The following is a 14013-nucleotide window of genomic DNA, read 5'->3' on the forward strand; positions in this document are numbered from 1 at the left end:
TTCTCTTAAAATGCAGCCAGGTATGGACTCCTATTCTAGTAAATAACTTATTTTCCTTCCTTCAACAGAAAGCAATAACTGAGTATTTGCTAAATCTGATGGATTTTAATGAGTTGAAATAAATATTCAGATGGAAAAGAGAACACACTGGGCAAAACAAAATGGGAGATTGCAAAGAATCCTGATTTTTCCCCTTTTTTCTATCCTAAGACTATGCTAGATATTGTGGAAGACACACAGGGGTAGAGTGATAGAACCACTGTTGTCCTCTGTGAATGCTGCTCCTATCATGTTCTAAGGGCACTGGGGTTGCCCAAGCAGGATAGGGCAGAAAACACCAAGAAACTTCAACCAAGATGGAACTTGCCCTCTTGACATTGCAAAGTAGCTAGGTTGGGGAAGTTGTTTTCTTTCAAACCAAGTTTCTTGGCTCTCAGCTTCAGAGAAAGTGTTACTGGATGTAATTGTTTTGGGATATGTGATACTATTTTTTCATTAAGGCAGATACTTGACATTTTATTTTTTTATTTATTTATTCTTAAAGATTTTATTTATTTATTTAGCAGACAGAGATCACAAGTAGGCAGAGAGGCAGGCAGAGAGAGAAGGAAGCAGGCTCCCTGCTGAGCAGAGAGCCCAATGTGGGGCTCCATCCCAGGACCCTGGGATCATGACCTGAGCTGAAGGCAGAGGCTTTAATCCACTGAGCCACCCAGGTGCCCCGATACTTGACATTTTAAAACAATATCTTAAAATTGGACTATTTCTTTCAAATATCTAATTCCCTTACATAGCTTTATTGATTTAAAAAAATTAAATTTTTACCTAATTACCTTAAGCTAGCTACTGAATTAAAAATCAGTAAGTATAGCTTATTGGCAAAGAGAACAGGAATCATTTCTGGGTTTCTAAAGAATTCTGCCCCGGTGACTTTTTTTTTTTTTTTTTTTGTAAAAACTGATGGGCCCTGTCCATATGAGATGTTTGCTTCCTTCCTTTTTTTGCTGAGCCACTTGTTTCTGGTTCTGAGAACTACAGATGCTAGCATGATCCCTTGAGAACAATTCTTTCTACAGTTGATAATATCAATAGGCAGGAGGCTCATGTCATCTTTTTCTATGATTCTTCCTGATAGACATTTTCTAGAGATAGAGACCAGAAATGATTACCAAGGGCTTGAAGATGCATATGTCTATTTTTAAAAATTGGCTGCGATCTTTTATTTCTGCTCTTGCACTCCCACTTAGCATTAGCAACCGATGTTCTCTTCCTTTGCTCTCCAGAAAACGGTATCCTTCCTTCCAAGACAAAGTCTGGGTATAAGAAAGAGTATGTGCATTTGTCACATCAAAGTCCTATTAAACTGATGTGGGAAAGTCTAGGTTTGGCAGAACCGCAACTGGGAAGATGTAACTTACCAAACCCAGACCAATGCGGGCCACTGATCCCAAATTACTTTCATTCTCTAATTTGGGCTGCTGATTAAGGACACCCTTTTGTTCTAGGATATGTATGAGACAGCAATTAATGGAATGGAATTCAGTAGGTCTGATGCCTAGAAAAACCTTCTTGAGGCCTGGAAAGCCTACACAAGATCGAGAAACATGCAGAACTTTTCTCTGTTGGGAAATTCTAGTTATCCTGCAGCTGTAGAAACAAACCAATCTTCATATTAAGAGATTTTTTTTTTCCCTAAGTATAGCAAAATTACATCAGCATCCATTCATTCTTTCATTCCTTTCTTCTACAATATTTATGAGGAAAAAATATTTGGAAGCTTTTCTTTTTCTTTCCTTTATTTCTTTTGAAAATGTTGAGGCTTTACTGAGGCAAACAGTTCTACCTTTAAATTCTTTTTCTTATGGGCCTTAATACACACCTCGAACCTGCACATATTAGCAAGTGATATTCCCGCATCTTCATCGTCTTTACAGAGCATTGCTTACTGTGTTAAAGTCATAAGCATTTGATTATGGCAAATACAATTAGACCATGTCTGAAAACAGCACTTGGTGGTATATAAATAAACAGAGGACTTATTGCCTCAGTATTCAGACAGCATTCCCTCAAAGTGAAATATTTTATGGAAGCCTTTCATGTGCATTATGGGAGGGGTAGTCTGAAACTAACTCCTATTTTGATGTTACTCTCATATTAATTATCCAGATCACTTATCTAATATGTATAAATAATCTCTAATTATGTACGAAAAATCAGCAAATCAAGTGTACTCTATACAGGGATAGCCACAGTTACCACAGATATACTGACTCTATTGATGTATTCTTTAGATAGAGGTTAGAATACATATATCCACTGCAAACCAATTGCATGTACTTCCTGATGTTGCTGTAATCAACTACAACAAATTTACTGGCTTAAAACAACGTAGATTTCTTTTCCTACTGTCCGTAGGCAATGGGGTGGAGGGGACTGGGGTGTCCAAAAAGGGTCTCACTGGGCTAAAAATCAAGGTGCTGGCAGAGCTATGTTCTCTTCTGGAAGATCTACAGAATACTTTTTCTTGAATTGTTCAGCCTCCAGAGACCACCCACATTCATTAGCTCCTGGGCCCCTTCTATTTACAGAGCCAACAATGTCTGGTTAAGGTTTTCTCACATCGCCTGAGGCTACCATTGACTCTTCTGCCTGCTTCCTCTACCTTAACCACAGCTGCACTGATGTTTTAGAGTGCCCACCCTGAGCATACCCTTCTCAAATTCATCGCCATTGTTCCCAACTAAATGGGGGTAGGGTGAGCTTTTAACTGAAGAAGGAGTTCATTTACATTTTGAACCAGTAATTTATGACCTCTAACACCTAGTAGAAGAAGATAAGCTGATTAGGTAAATCATCCATTTTGGACATTTAAACTTAGAGATAAAAAGGGAAGATACCAGGCTGTCTGTGAATGCAAGAGCTATAAGGTTGTGCAGATTTGAAAGCTAGATGGCAGTAGCAGTTTTTATTATGTTTAATTAAGCTAAGAAAGCTGCCTGAGGAAGGCAGTCAGGGTGTAGAATAGATGTGCCAAAAATAAATAAATAAATAGATAGATAGATAGATAGATAGATGAATAAATAAAAAGCCAAAGATGATCTGAGGTGACCTTAAGAGATAACATGAAGCTACTTTAGTTCCTTTTTTGCTTATGTTGAGGAGTAGCGGGTAAGTATTTTGTAAAAGTTATCTCAGTTGGTATTTGATATTTTTCTCATCATTAGCTTGGAGTTTGGGGGGAGGAAGATCACAGAGGTAATAGTGCTATTCTCATCACACCCTATCAAGGGTACATACTATCAATCTGATGATTAATTACCCAGCTGAGGTAGTGTTGTTTTTCTCTAATGTAAAGATAGAGTGGGGAGTTGTCTTCCACCTTCTTGAGGGTGGAGTATTCACATAAATTATTTGGAATTCTTCATATAACATTTGTCTATTGTCCTTTATTAGATCATTTATTTATACCACTATGGACCCATAGATATTTTATACTTTGGGTTAGAATTCCATTTTTCTTTTTAAAGTTGTCATCTTTTTTTATTAACTGTACTTTTTAAAATCTGTTTTCATTCTACAGTCTTTGTAAAATGTTATGCCCATTGCTTCAACGGCCATTTATACTCAAAAAGATTAAAAATATCTCCTGACACCTCCAGACTACTGAAAGCTTTCTCATGCTTGTCATAATGGTGTCTCCAGTAGGCCTTGGCTAGGCCTATTGTGTTTAGTCCCTAGTAGGCTTCTCTGTAACAGAAGATACAGTGCTGGTGTAAGCCCACAGACTGGTCCTCAGTTAATAATTGCAATGTATATATATATGCACCAATCTATTGATAATTGTTTAAGGTCAATGTTGATAAGCTGGTACCAGAACAAAATTAGAAAGCGTGCTCAAAACTGAGTAGTTAGGTCTGGGTCTATCATGAACGGTGATGAAGAAGTTTGTTAAATACTTAATACATTCTACACTCTATATCCTGGCAGGATATACCTGAAGCAGCTAAAATACATCACCATCCAGTAGAACATATAACTTGAGAGGAAACCAGAAGACCCAAAGAGCTTTCCAGTGTTCATTATCCTAATAACCTCTAATTTGACTTGCTGGAAATACAGCTTTACAGCCATGAGGAAAGTGAAACTTATACAAGACTTACAGCAGAGCACTCATTTTTGTCACACCTCAAAGCCAGTCATTTTTGGAGAATTTCAACACCTCAACATCAACCTGTCCATGATGAAACATACGTATTTCCTTCCTACTGAATCAGATGTTTTACCACTCTCCCTTAACTCTGTGAGTGGCACCACGATGATAAGACAATGCCAAACATGTATCCAAATAATTTTATCATTTATAGAAGTGTTATCCTTATTGCTGCATTATTACTTTTCCTTTAGTTGGGCACCGAGTCCTATATATTGCTTTCTATAGGTTTTCTCAATTCACCATTTTGGATTCATTTCTTCGCCAGTATCCTATTTAAAACTCTAATTTTCTGTCTGAAATGTACTGAAATGTACTGAAAATGTTCTATCACATTATCCTCATCTACTCTTTAAAAAAATTTCTTTTGATATAGAATGTTACCTTAGTTTCAGGTATACACTGTAGTGATTTGACAAGTTTAAATATGCTAGGCTTACCACAAATGTAGCTCCAATCTGTCACCATACAACACTATTACAATATCATTGACTATATTCCATTGTACTATGTCTTTTGTTCCTATAACTTATTCATGGCATAACTGGAAGTCTGTATCTCCCACTCCCCTTCACTTATTTTGCCCATCTACCCTTTTCCTTCCCTTCTGGCAGCCATTAGTTTGTTCTCCGTATATATAGGTCTCAGTCTGCTTTTGTTTACTTGTCTGTGTTTTTTTTTTTTTTTTAATTTTTATTCCACGTATAAGTGAAATCATATGGTATTTTTCTTTTTCAGTGTGACTTCTTTCACTTAGCATAGTACCTTCTAGATCCACCCATTTTTGTCACAAATGCATGATCTCCTCCTTTTTTTTTTTATGGCTGTGTAACATTCCATTGGGCATATATACCACTTCTTTATCCATTTGTCATTGATGGACACTTAGATTGCTTCCATCATTTGTCTACTGTAACTAAGGCGGTAATAAACATTGGGGTATGTATATATTTTCAAATTAGTGTTTTTGTTTTCTTTGGGTAAATACCCAGTAGTGGAATTATTGAATCAGATGACATTTCTGTTTTAATTTTTTTAAACCCTTTAAAAATTTATTTAGAAAGAAACTGAGAGAGCGTGAAAGCACGGGAGGGTCCGTGCGAGAGGGAGAATCTCCAGCAGACTCTGTGATGAGCACAGAGCCTGATGTGCGGCTCAGTGTCACAACCCTGAGATCATGACCTGAATAGACACCAAGAGTTGGATGCTCAACTGAACCACCAGGCACCCCTTTAATTCTTTGAAGAATCTTGACTGTTTTTCACAGGAGTTGTACAAATTTATATTCCCACCAATAGTAACCAAGGGTTCGTTTTACTCCACATTTCATCAATGCTTGTTATTTCTTATCTTTCTGATTTTAGCCATTCTGTCAGGTGAAAGGTGATAGGTGATATCTTATTGTGGTTTTGATTTGCATTTTCTTGATAATTAGCAATGTTGAGTATCTTTTCATGTGTCTGTTGGCCGTTTGTATTTTTCTTTGGAAAAGCTTATATTCAGGTCTTCTGTCCACTTTTTAATTGGAATTCGTGTGGTTGTGTGTCAAGTTGTATAAGTTCTTTAAATATTATTAATACTGGCCCCTTTTGGATATGTCATTTGTAAATATATTCTCCCATTCACCAGGTTGGCTTTTTGTTTTGTTGATTGCTTCCTTTGCTTTGCAAAAGCTTTTTATTTTGATGTAGTCCCAATAGTTTATTTTTGCCTTTGTTTCCCTTGCCTCAGGAGACCTATCAAGGAAAATGTTGCTATGGGCAATGTCAGAGAAATTCCTGCCTGTGTTCTCTTCTAGGATTTTTGTGTTTGCAGAACTTAACACTTATGTCTTTAATCTATTTTGAGTTTATTTTGTGTATGGTGTAAGAAGTGGTCCAGTTCTAAGCTTTCACATATAGCTGTCCACTTTTCTCAGCATCATTTACTGAGAAGATGGTCTTTTCTGCATTGTGTATTCTTCTCTCCTTTGCCATAGATTAATTGACCTAAGTGTGGATTTATTTCTGGGCTCTCTGTTTTGTTCTGTTGATCTGTTTTGGTGCCAGTAATATACTGTTTTGATGATTACAGCTTTGGAGTACAAATCTGGAATTGTGATACCTCCAGCTTTGTTCTTTCTCAAGATTGCTTTGACTTTTCAAGATCTTTTGTGGTTACATACAAACTGTAGTATTCATTCCAGTTTTGTGAAAAGTGCTGTTGCTATTTTGGTAGGGATTGTACCCACATCCATTCTTGACCAACCTCAATCTAGTCTTCACACCTGGGTCAGAAATCTTATTAAAAGCCTACATATGAATGCTTTATCTTCTGTTTTCAACCATAAATGAAATTCTCTTGGGATTAAGATAAAAATAAAAATCTTAGTTTATAAATCCTTTGTCTGTTGTTCCTGTGTTACTCTCCAACTCCTTTTAATATCACATCCTCTCTTACCCTGTCTGTTAGAACCATATCTACCTGCTTCACCCTCTGGGATAGGCTGTGCCCTTCTGTCCATCATGGCTATGCTAGTGCCTTTGCATGAAGTTTGTTCTCTCTCCCTCCCTAGGAAATCCCTGTTATCATGCTTAAGATCTCAGTGTAGTCATCACTTGCTAGAAAGCCTTTCCTTATCTTTCGGATGACATAAACTCACTCTAATTTGCTGTGATCCTATAACATATTAAACACAAGCCCCTTATGTTTCTCCTTTGTAGCACTGATCACAAAGGCAATGCTACATCTATTTGGGTATTTGATTTGTGGAATAAGGATTGGTACAGGAATGGGTTTAACAATTTGGTCCACTAGCAAGCAGGTGGAATTCTCCCAGAATAATAAACATGACCCTTAGAGGAGGAAATACCTTACTCTAAAGTGAGAGGAATGATTCCCTATCACAGCAAATAGGAATGAATGTTAGTGTGTATGTGTGCGTTTTTATCTGTGTCTGTTTTTATGTTTACATATGAGTGACAAAATCAATATTAAGGCAACACCCATATGTCACTTGGTCCATGCTCTGATTAACTGACACTTAGGGGCAATGTATCTGTATGCTTAGTCTAAACAGGAATTTGCAAAAGATGATCTACGTCTCCCTTTTGGAAAATCTTCTTTCATGAATTATTACTAAAAACTTTCATCAAAATAAGCAATCTCAAATACAGTTTTACTCATTTATCTATAATTATTTTTAGCAGATAAATGTCATTGTCAATCACTTTTGGGAAATTATTCTGGAGATCAAACTAATGTGCTCCTACCATTGAGTAAAACTGATGCTCAGGAAGATTAGTCATGTTTGTGCTGAGACCTGAAACATTAACCTACAGGTGAATATGTAGTCTGGTATCAAAATACCTCTTCTAAACTATTTAAATCTATACATTAGCTAAAGAAGGGGAAATTGTGTGTATGTGTGTGTGTGTGCGTGCGCGTGCACTTGACTGCATACAAAAAAATACCTTAAGTTTACTCTAAAATCCGAGTTAACATTTACTATTAAAAAAAAAAAAACACTTTTCCAGAAAGTTAGGAAATTTCAAAAGTGTCATTGGAAACCTCTAATTCCCTAGAATGCAAATACTTTATAGGAGAGGACATCGGTCAGTGTGAATTCTGGTCATCATGCCTGTTGGATCTAATGTCTGCATTCCCAGCCAGTTACTCAAGTCAACTCTGATCGACAGTCCCAGGGCTGTTTAATTTTTTACCATGCCAATCATCAAGGCTTCCCTCTTTCCTCTCATTTATTTACATTAATAATGGAACCTTTAGCTGCTGTGCTCAAAGTGAAATAGTCTTCTCAGAGACCATTTATGGAGCCAAACTATTTTTTAGTGTCAAGTAGAGCTCAAGTCATTGACTCATTGTTTTCATTTTCCCAGATAATATCAAACATGTGTCCCAGATCATATATCGTGAACCAGTTCAGAAAACATTCTGACTGCCTTTGGTGTACAAAGTGTGATACCAGCTGCCAGAAACTACACATTTTGATGTTGGCCAGATGTTAGGTATTTGTGCCTAAAAATGATGGGGAAAAATATGCCTATTCATAGCCTGAGTTTTCTGCCAGCAACTACTCTGGAGGAGATTTTGATATCTTATTTATAGCATAATAGAATCAAATTATTAAGTAGGAAGAGTAGTTTATCCCACAAAATAGGCTCTTTGGAAGAATTATTGTAAGACTGACAAAAAAGCAATATAATTTCCAATTATCTGTGATTGATCTTGCCTCACATCTCTAAGTCCCCTCTTGCCATTCTTCATTTAAATCTATGTATTCTACTGTCAAACCTTGAGATGATATGGGGTCATTTTATCATTTTCATTAGGATGTTATAGGAAATATAGATACATAAACAAAAGTGAAAAATTGTTAGACTAGTAAATTGGGGAAAGTTTAGATGTTAAATTTTAATCATTTAAACGAAAGTATAAAATATCTGAATATTTGTCTCATGTTAATTCAGTTAGGTTATTCAGACAAGGCTCCTTTATATGACGGAGTTCTCATTTGCATTTGAAACCTGAGGCAAAATTAATTTTCCTTTCAGATGGTATATAATAAAATCCTACTAGTATTGTCTTTCTTTAAATCCCTTTAGATAAGTGATCCTGGGAGCATTTCAAGCTTCTTAAAATACCTGATGGAATGAATGAAACCAAACTCTGAAGAACTAAAGATAGTCAGTTAGCACATATGTCAGTATTAAATAGCCTCAAGAAATTAAAGATCAAATGTTGAGTTTGACAGATATGAGTTTCTGAGAAATATGGGGAAAACCTGGAAAGATTCCTAACTGCTTAGCATCAGAGTTAAAAAATTAAACTCCTAAAAAAACTACATTAATCATTTCTCTCTCTCTCTCTCTCTGTATGTATGTGTGTGTGTGTGTGTGTGTGTGTGTGTATATAAAGTAGCAAAAGATATGGAAAATGCTATAGGCAATCATTTTTTGCTTTTGACTAAGGAGAGGAGTATGCCAACTGGGTCAGAATTAAATGGTTAATATATTCAAAAAATTTATATGTATCTACATAGAAATTTTGACAACTCTTAAATCAGGAAATATAGAATATATACATTTGCAGAGAGTGTTTGAAATTTGAGTGCACTTTGATATGGGGAATTAATTGTATATTTAATGATCAATAAAGTGAGCAATCGTAAGAATGAATTTGCATTCTAGATCATCAAATAGCATTGTCAAGCAAAAGAGTTCTGCTAGGCACTCTAGTTTAGATGGTAGAAGCTAAACATGAAAATAATCGATTACTTAAACCTCAGTTCATGTATCAACCCAAAGGGGGAAAAAATGTTCAGTGAATGTAATTTTTGAATAGATATTTAGATGGTTTTTCTGAGTTTAGATCAGGTAAGGGTTGTGAGTCTTATTGATTCTAGAGAAGTGATTCTTTTCTAAAATATGCTATATGACCATGCAACCATGCTATAAGATTATTGTTTTGATGTCCAGCAATTCACTCATAAAAGCTGCTGTCTTATGCTGGTCAATCAGAGAAGCATGAAATAAGAGTATGTTTAATAGAGCCTTTCACCATATGATTGTAGGAGAGGGTTCTGAGTTCTGCCATTTTGGTGGCTCTTACTAGAAGCATGATTAGGTCAGCTGTCCAAGACAAGCTATTCATTCTCATTCTCAGTGCTGAGAAGAAATTTTTTTCATAGCGAGTACAACAAAATGGATCAATGGCTTGGTAGCAACAGATATGGTAGATATAAATCATGTGAAAGAAATGAAAGATTTATCATAAAATCAGATACAGAATTGAGAATGGTAAGTCATAGCAGGTAACATGAGAATTCAGTTATCCTTATACAGGTACAGGAAGATCTCCTACACAAACTGAGCTATAAATACCAAGAACCCCAATCAGCTGTGAAATCCTTACGTTACTAGGAAATAGCTTAGAGCCTGGCACACTGCATGTCCACTGGGACCATTTTTAAATGAAAAAGAAGAGATAATTTAAAAAAAAAAAAAATCAGTTTTCGTAAGAAAAACATTTTGTATGATTGCTCTTAGCACCATAAACAGAAAGAAAATGTAAAATATTTATACCTAAAAGAAACTTTTCATCCTATTTATTTAATACCACTCTATAGTCTCAAAATATGTGAACTCTTCCCCTCTGAAATTTCCACCATTAGTTTAAAAACGCTGGGTGAGGTTAGGTGCTTTGAAACTGTTTTTGATTAGCATGAAGATAAAAATATGCTTTTATGACTAAAATTATGTGGCAAATGAATATGTATCATCCACCAACATTATATTTTAGTCATCTCACCATAGAACTATCTGGGAATTGAACAAAACAGAGGTCTTTGTTGTGCGATTCTCTTGTTCAGTTCAATTAAATATAATTTCCACTTTGTGGCAGTAAGTAAACTGCAGGGTAGGATAAATGGTAAATCCTTAAAGAATGCATTCCAGGAGTATTCAATGTCAGAGCACTTTGATGCTAAAGTAGAATTTTAAGATGAATTTAAATGAAGATGTGTACTGTAATAATCATTAGTGAGACTCTTACCTATAAAATGTTCTTACATAACAAAACAAATGAATATGCTGGAGACTTTCAATTGTTATTTCTGTGTTGCCTTGAAGCAAGATTTTTATCTTGGCAACACCATAATTTGAAGTATATGGTTGGATGATTTAACCTAAATTGTAAAGTAAAATCTCTAAATTTTAGAAAGCTGAAATCAGAACAAGGATCTAGATTCAAAAGGGATTTTTTCCTTATAGGTGAGCTTACTTCAATAAATTATAATGCTACTTAATATATTCACTTTAGGAGGAACTCAGAAATTGGGCTTTACAGTTACATGTAATCATGGAAAAGAAAAACTACAGAAGTCAACAAAAATTGTCTCGGAACATTTCTAAGAATAGGATTAAAGGACATATTTTCTACTGGCCCATAGAATTGCACATTCAAAAAGTAAATGAAAGGTGCAAATTTAAATTCTAAGTGAAACATCAGTATAAAGTTTCTCTTTAAGATACTTGGGTAGAGGTGTGCCTGGGTGGATCTGTGGCTTAAAGCCTCTGCCTTCAGCTCAGGTCAAGATTCCAGGGTCCTGGATGGAGCCCCACATAGGGCTCTCTGCTCAGCGGGGAGCCTGCTTCCTCTTCTCTCTGTCTGCCTGCCTCTCTGCCTACTTGTGATCTCTGTCTGTCAAATAAATAAATGAATATTTTTTTTAAAAAAAGATACTTGGGTAGAGCCATCTGGCTTTTGATGTAGGAGGAGGATTGTAAGTAATCATTCCTATGTATGCTTTTGGAGAGGCAAGAGAAGTATATCAGCAGACAAGAGAGAATTGCTAATTAAATTATATAATTCTTTTTCTTCTATTTTCTTCTCTCAGGCCTCCAAAAGATTGATAAAATAATAGCACTATGATAGAACTGATAAAACTTGGTAATTTATTGGTGGTAAGGATCAAGAAAGAGGGATTGAAGGATAGCGGAGCTCTTCCTGATTCACGTGACAGGTATAGGTATGGGGAGGGAGGTGTATGAAGGTATCACTTATAAAAATAAAAGTTGAGGAAAGAATTTGAAAATGTAATTAATGAGGTAGCTATTTGAGAATATGGTGCAAGGGCCCAAAACAAAAACAAAACAAAACAAAACAAAAAACAAAGAAACAAAACTTAAATTGATAAGAGAATCATCCACAAAGCAAAAATAAGCAAAGCTATGAATTTTGGATAAGTTTTCTTCCTTAGGAGGGAGAAAAAATAGTCCATAAGTTATGTGTCTGAGGACACCTACATTTAGGATGTTGAAAGGTAAAGAGAAAGCAGAGATACTGTAACTAGACAAGGCAGTAGGTATTGAGGAAAAACCAGAAGAAGCAATGGAAGATTCAACTTAAAGGAAATATTCAAGAAATGGAACTGGGTGATTTAAAAAAGACTGAGGGGATGGATCAGAAGGAGAGAGAGACTGAAAAAGAAGAAAGGGAGCATCAGTCATGGAGCAAAGTGCTGGGGAAGCATGAAGAGAATATGCTTAGGTATGAGACTAATCCACTCTACTCTGATGATGGGCTTTAGCAGATGCACAGTACTAGAAGATGGGCTTTAGCAGATGCACAGGCTAGAAGAAAATATGAGATAGAAAGGGACATTGAAGGCATTCTGGGTTTCTTTTCTTTTTTTTTTTTTTTTTTTTTTTGATGAGGACTGAAAAAAGAAAAGGTTTGGAAATATGATAGAGTATGAGCAAAAGTAAGTGAGGGATGATGGGGAGCTTCCATGTGAAGACAAAGGGCATATGGATGTCCTGGGAATTTGCTTAGGTTCCTAAATTTCTTGAGCAACATTGGACAGGCTGGGAGCAGGTCCAGTAAACAGGAGACCAGTGTGATAAGAGAATAGAGGCCTAAGAAAATCAAAATCTCAGTTAAATAGTCATAAAATTGCTATGAGAGATGGAGGTAGAGGAAAAGAGGGCAGCAGAAGGGGATGATCAACCCCTCCTAAGGCGAGTGGTATCTGAGCACTGGAGGGGTCCTGTGTTCAAGGCTGCCTTCTTTTCATCTTCATTAAGCATTAGCTGTTGGACCTGTAACAACACACTAAACAGAGTGTTGAACGCTCTTCTTCTCCTACCTGGTGATGGGAAGTGTTGATTGCTCCAAAGAGTCACTTTAATCTCGTTTTTTTTTCTTATGTGGATCTAATTAAATTTAAAAAAATGAGAAATGAGGTCAAAAAAATTTCCCCCAGTTGATAAGAAGAAAAAAAAAGTGAAATGATGCAATCACTATTTTTCTCAGGGTAGAGGTCTAACCTCCTGCTAAAGATAGTCACATACTTCCAAGCTGATAGAACTTTCTAATTTTTAGAAGTAATTTCATTCATACATCTAGACTCGAAGTTTTCTTAAAATGCCTGAGGGGAAAAACTACAATTTTTTTGTTGTTTTTCCCTGGACAGACTATTTCATTTTTATTGGCTTCATGATTTGGGGAATATTTGATAACAAGGCAGAACTCAAAGGGGTGAACTTTATTACACTCATTTATTTTGGTCCAGGGTCAAAAAGAGTTGAAACATTTATCTCTGTAATGAATCCTCTACACACACTCCTACTATGGACACTGACTCATGGTCACGTAAAAAGTTTCACACTTCTGAAGAAAAAAATTTACTTAATAGCATGTCTACTAAACCATTGGGCCAGTTTTTGTTTGTTTTTTTTTTTTTAATTAGTAGAAACACTAGTAAGACATGGATGTAGTAGAAGGTAGCTAGAAATTTTAAAGCCCTCTGAAAATAATTTTAAAATGAATTTAAAAATCAGCCTTAAGAATCACTTGTAGCAAAAAGAAGAGTTTTAGAAATAGAAGAGTCAAAAAATTTAAGTTTATAGATTAGGAAACAAAGACCAGTGAAAATAAATCATTTATTGATTGCTGGAAAAAAATTATAACTAGAATCCACATCTTTCCAGAGTAAGGTTCTTTCTCTAAGCTCCCACCCAAACTGATGATAATTATAAATTATTAATAATAAAGAACAGTGTCAAACTAATTATGAACCTTTATGAACAAAACCAAAATCCACAGTTATAGTAATCTTTATGTAAACTGGAGCCAGTGTCCAGGATTATTTAACTTTTGTTATTTCTGTTCTCATCAACTGCATCCTTCTTGGAGCATACCAAAAGTCCATCAGTTTGACTGATTTTATTCTCATCTTTGCATGGGTAGCTGAATTTAATTTTGTATTTTCTGTAATTATTATATCAAAGCTAGTTATATTCTTC

This window comes from Mustela lutreola, chromosome 6 (genome assembly GCF_030435805.1).
Source record: "Mustela lutreola isolate mMusLut2 chromosome 6, mMusLut2.pri, whole genome shotgun sequence".
In the NCBI taxonomy this organism is placed as follows: domain Eukaryota; kingdom Metazoa; phylum Chordata; class Mammalia; order Carnivora; family Mustelidae; genus Mustela; species Mustela lutreola.